General features: G+C 36.1%; 1 pseudogene; it reads right to left on the bottom strand.

Moving 5' to 3' along the window:
- Positions 1-626: 626 nt before the first annotated feature.
- On the bottom strand, positions 627-1,597 carry LOC110200739 (olfactory receptor 14I1-like; annotated as a pseudogene).
- Positions 1,598-6,000: the final 4,403 nt, after the last annotated feature.

The following is a 6,000-nucleotide window of genomic DNA, read 5'->3' as shown; positions in this document are numbered from 1 at the left end:
ATGAAAAATATTTTCAATGGGGATCATGTAAGGTCCCATGAAGGTGGCAAATTTTGAAATAGAAGTGCATTTTAAACCTCTAAGAGTGGTAACAGTCAATTCTGACGTGTAAAAGAGTAGCTATAACAACATGTAGGTGAGAAGTCAAAGTGTGGTCTTGGAAGAGAATCCTTTTATCATTCAGGATTATGCAATGAAATTTTGTTGTCCTTGGGAAAAATCCATCTTCCTTTAACTCATGTACTGATTTCACACCTTTGTACAAGATCTATGGCCAAATGAAGTATTAAATCAAGACGTACCTTTATACGGTGCCTTGGGCTGTATCCAAACAATAAAGAAAAAAGTTAATGAATGATTCCTTTGTTGAAATGAAACAATCGTCCAAGCTGAATGTTTGGGGCCTTTATTTATTATTGGTCGACAAAACATTAACTATTAATTTCACTTTTAGGCTAGTGGTTTTGTTACCCTGTGCATGCAATATCTCATTCTTACATACTCTTACTTTTTAATTTTTTTCAAAGATGGACATTTCCTTCCCAGGAAAAAAAAAGAGGTTGTTTTCATTATTCTGCCCAGTGCAACCTTTATTTTCATGTTCCTCAGACTATAAATAATAGGGTTCATAAATGGAGGCAATATTGTGTAGGTCATAGAAATCAGAAGATTCTGGACTGGTGAAGTGTCTGATATAGGACCCAAGACTGTGATCATGCCAGCAAGAAGGAATAAGAAGAGGATAATTAATTGTGGTGAACAGGTAGACAAGACTTTTTAGCGTCCTTCCACAGAGGGCATTCTAAATACAGTGGAGAAGATATAAGTATAGGATATGATTAAAAAACCAAAGCAGAATAAAACTAAAGTTGAACTTGTGGCAAGGAGAATATACTCAGTATCACGGACTTCAGAAGATGAGACTTTTAAGACATGAGGGATATCCCAAAAAAACTGAAGGATCATATTGGATCCTGAGAAAGGCAAACGGAACATGTTCCCAGTATGGAGAGCTGAATAGAGGAGTCCACCAACCATGAACACCAGCTACCCGAAGACAGCAGAGTGGTGTCATGGTGACCCCATAGTGCAAAGGGTGGCAGATGGCCACAAAGCGGTCATAGGACATAGCCACAAGCAAAGCAAATTCGGTAGCAGCAAAGAAGATGAAGAAAAAATCTGAGCAGCACAGCCATGGAGCGAAATGGATTGATTGCCTGTCAAGGAATTCACAATGAATTTGGGAAGAGTGACTGAGATGCAGCCAAGATCCAACAGGGATAAGTTGCTTAGAAAAAATACATTGGAGAATGAAGGTGTGGGTCAGTGACAATGGCAGCTATAGTGAGGAGATTCCCCATCAGGGTTGCAATACATATCAACAAGAAAAAATAGCATGTAAGACCTGCAGCTCTCGGGTGCTGGAAAAATCCATAAGGAAGAATTCCATGATGATGTACAATTGTTCATGTCTTCCTGGGACCTGTAATTCATCTTGAAACAATATGAGCAGAGGACACCAAACTCTAAAAGCAGAGCACAGAAGTACTTTGTTACACAGAAAGTCCACAAACTTCAATCTCTTCTTACTCACCATGTTAGAAACACGATGAGAGCATTTTAAAAGTCAAGGTTATGACTTAACCGTTCTACTGCAACCACATTCAGTCCATAAATTGAAAGCATCTACCCCCTGTACAAACTGAGCCTCCTGTAATTGACTTACTCAACAGGACCTTCACTCCTGACTTGTACTATACACACACACACACATACACACACACGCGCACACGCCTAGATTGATTCTCTTTTACAAGATACCAGCATATCCCAACGTAAAACATATCTACATACATACATACAGATAGATCAGAGATAATAGATCAACACGTAGACCATTTATTGGATAGTTTATATTGTCAGACACCGAGGCTGACTGAAATTTTAGTTTTGGGTTTTTTTTTTTCCCTTGGCTAGGCAAGGGGGTTAATCGACTTGCCCAGGGTCACACAGCCAATAAGTGTTATGTGTCTGAGGCCGGTTTTGAGCTCAGGTCCTCCTGAATCCAGGGCCGGCGCTCTATCCACTGTGCCACCTAGCTGCCCCTGAAATTTTAGTTTTCAGTGACGCTTTAGACACCTTGCCAATGTCTAGTGGTGCGGAACTCACCACCTTGTGTCCATATGTGAGTCTTTGGATGCGACCTTTTGAGTCCAAGTTTTACAGAATAAATCCTATTATTAAGGTGATTTGTTCTATGAAGTTTGGATTCAGTCAAAGTACTTGAGCACCTAGAGGGCCACCTGTAGCCTTAGGACCACACGTTCCCCACCCCGGTCTATTCCATGTATACATGCATTTCCATTTGCTAGGATATCAAAACTCTAATGTTGATTTCAGACTCTTGAAAGGTGGGACCTGTGTAAAACCTCATTATGTATTAATGAGCTTCTGCCATTCAGTAGCAGGGGTGGGGAAACTGGGGCCTTGAGGACACATATGGCCTTCTAGGTCCTTAATTGCAGACTTTTGACTGAGTCCAAGTTTTACAGAATCAATCATTTTGTTAAGGGGATTTGTTCTGTGAAGTTTGGATTCAGGCACTTGAGGACATAGAGGGCCACATGTGGCCTGCAGGACACAGGTTCTCTACCTTTGCTACTGAATGGTCAGAAGTTCATTAATACATAATTAAAAATTGCTGAGGTCCTGGAGGAAGTGAATTTCTAACTATTTGGAGGGATCTTTTGAATTGAATCACAGGGTAATAGACTCAGAACTGCATGGGATTTTAGAGGTCATGTGCCCAGTTCCCTTAACTACAGAGGCAGGCCAGAGAGGGACAGGACTTCCTTGGGCTGGCACAGATAGTGTGTGGCAAAGCCAGTTCTTCATCTCAGCACTCTTTCCTTAGGATCTACTCAAAGGTATGGCCATAACTAGTTGCTTTAAATCCTTTAAGTTTTTCTATGAGAATAATTAGAATAGAGGATACTGTCTGAAAGAAAAACAAAGAAATCTTTGCAAACTTTAAGGAGCTATATTCTTATGAATTATTGTCATTATTTTTTGTAGTAAAAAAATCATCACTGATTACAAATGGTTTTGAGAGTATATATCATTGTACTCTGCTGTGCATTGATAATCTCTAAGGATTTGTTTTGAAGACTTTTGTTTCTAGTAGATTTACAATCTTGCTACTTCAAATCTAGGTTAATTACCCTGGCTTTATTAATTTAATTAATCAATATTGACATATTAATTCCTCTAAGTAACAATAATCACTACATATATATTCAGATATACTGCTAGGATAGTCTTTTTCCTGTCTTACCTTAATAACTCGGTTTATTTAATTACTATTTTCCTTATTTTGGGAGTATATAATTTTTGGTGACATGAGATATGTGTATTCAAGCCAAAGAGTTGAAAGTCCAAGGCATTAAAAACAGTAAGAATATAAGAATATCTGATTTTCCTTTGTCATTTACATTGGAAATTATTATCTTGCTCTTAAAATATACATACATATATGGGTGTGTGTTGTGTGTATTTATATGTGTATCTATGTATATAATTGATATAGTATATGCCTTCTCTAATTTTAATATTTAATGAGACCTGTGATTTTATCAAAGTAGAAATATACCAGGAGAGAAAAATCTCTCTTTCAACTTCAGTGATATCAACTAAGAATAGTTTTAGTGGCCCCCAGCACTGGGAAGTTAAGTGATTTGGCTAGAGGCAGAAAAAAAATTTCTGTCAGCATCTGGATTTGAATCTAGGTCTTTCTTCCTACAAGGTCATTTCTCTAACTACTGTCATGCTGCCTGTTAAATAGCAATGATAGTGGGTGTATTAATTATAATGATAATATTTATAACAGCAATAATTTTATTGACAAAAAACATATTTATAATAAGTTAGACTTTCTCCAAAGGAATTCATTTCACTGAGTACTTACCAATAACTTGGAGAGAGGGAGAGAAGCTCTTATCCAGCTTTGATAAAAATTCATACATTTTATCACAATCTGCACATCTGAAGTTGCCTGCGCTAGAGGTGATATCTCTTTGTGTAGGATAGAAAAATAATAATAACTAAGATTTAGCTGGCACTATTTTTCAAAATATTTTACAAATAACGTGTTCACAGCTCAAACCCTGTGAGATGCTGCAGGTACTATACCCGTATTATGGATGAGAAATTGAAGCTAAGAGAAGTTAAATGACTAGTTGTCAGTTACATAGCTACTATATCCTAGAGGAAGGATTTATGCTGTATTTTACTTAATTCATCTGTCATGCCATGATGAATCTCTAAAGGGCAATGCCAGATGCAGTAATGAAACCCAAGACACCCACTTTATTAACTAAGCAAATTAGTCATTCAGAAATGGCATATCAAACAAATTGGAGAATATGGTTAAGGGTTATGGAACTAAAAGTAGTGGTCAGTGGTGGAGAGGGAATAAATTACCAGATTTTTAATAGAAAAATATGGTGGAATCTGTCAAAAGCCTTTTAGCATATATTTGTAGAGTCATGATTTTCATCCCTTATATTATTTTCCTTTTTATTTTTTATATCAATACATATTTATGCAATAAAACAAGCATTTCCATAACATAATGCAATACAATAAAAAGATGATTGTACATGAAATTGAAAATCTACTAAATACAACTTTCTATTCCTTTCAAATATACAACAAAATTATCATGTAAATTTCTTTCTTTTTTCTACCCTCCCCCATACCCTGCACTAAAGATAGTTACAATTACACTCAAATAAGTTTATGGGTATATAGATACAGATAGATATAGAGATATATAAAATTATTCTATACATACTTCTGTTTATCAGTTCTTTCTCTGGATGCAGAGAGTATCTTGCTTCCTATGCCTTTTGTAGTTAATCTGGATATTTATAATAGTGAAAATAACTTTTTCACTCAAAGTCATTTTAAAAACAATATTGCTATTGCAGTATACAATGTTCTCTTGGTTCTACTCATTTTGCTCTTCATTATTTCAAGTAAGTCTTTCCATGTTTTTTAAGATCATTGAGCGCCTCATTTCTTATGGCACAACAGTATTCCATCACTACCATAAGCCACAATTTTTTTTTTTTTGGTGAGGCAATTGGGGTTAAGTGACTTGCCCAGGGTCACACAGCTAGTAAGTGTCAAGTGTCTGAGGCCAGATTTGAACTCAGGTCCTCCTGACTCCAAGGCTGGAGCTCTAACCAATGCGCCACCTAGCTACCCCCATAAACCACAACTTCTTCAGTCATTCCCCAACTGATGGACATCCCTATAATTTCCATTTCTTTGCCACCACAAACAGAGCTGGTATAAACATTTTAGAACATGTAAGTTCTTTTTCTTTTTCCTTAATCACCTTTGGAAACAGACCACATAGTGTTATTGTTCGGTCAAAAGGCATAGATATCATACCAGCTTTGGGGGCACGATAAAGCTCTCCAAATGGTTGGATTAGTTCACAATTCCACCAACAATGAGTTAGTGTCACAATTTTTCCATCTCCCCTACAACATTTGTCGCTTTTCACTTGAATCATTCTAACCAGTCTGACAGATGTAAAATGATATTGCAAGGTTGTATTAATTTGCATTTCTAATTAATAATTATTTAGAACATTTTTTCATATGACCATAAATTGTTTTGATTTCTTCATTTGAAAATGGCCTGTTCATACTTTTGACCTTTTTTCAACTGGGGAAAGATTGATATTCTTAGAGATTTGACAAAGTTCTTTGCATATTTTGATATGAGATTTTATCTGATAAACTGTCTATAAAATGTCTTTTCTCAATTTTCTTCTATCTTTCTGATACTGGCAACATTTGTTTTATTTGTACAAAACCTTTTTAATTTAATGTAATCAAAATTATCCATTTTACACCTCATTCTGCTCTCTATGTCCTGTTTATTGATAAATTGCTCATCAGTCTATAGGTCTAATAAGAAATACGTTCC

Source organism: Phascolarctos cinereus, unplaced genomic scaffold, assembly GCF_003287225.1.
Source record: "Phascolarctos cinereus isolate Bilbo 61053 unplaced genomic scaffold, phaCin_HiC Scaffold_9;HRSCAF=440, whole genome shotgun sequence".
Taxonomy (NCBI): domain Eukaryota; kingdom Metazoa; phylum Chordata; class Mammalia; order Diprotodontia; family Phascolarctidae; genus Phascolarctos; species Phascolarctos cinereus.
This window is presented reverse-complemented; position numbering and strand designations above follow the sequence as displayed.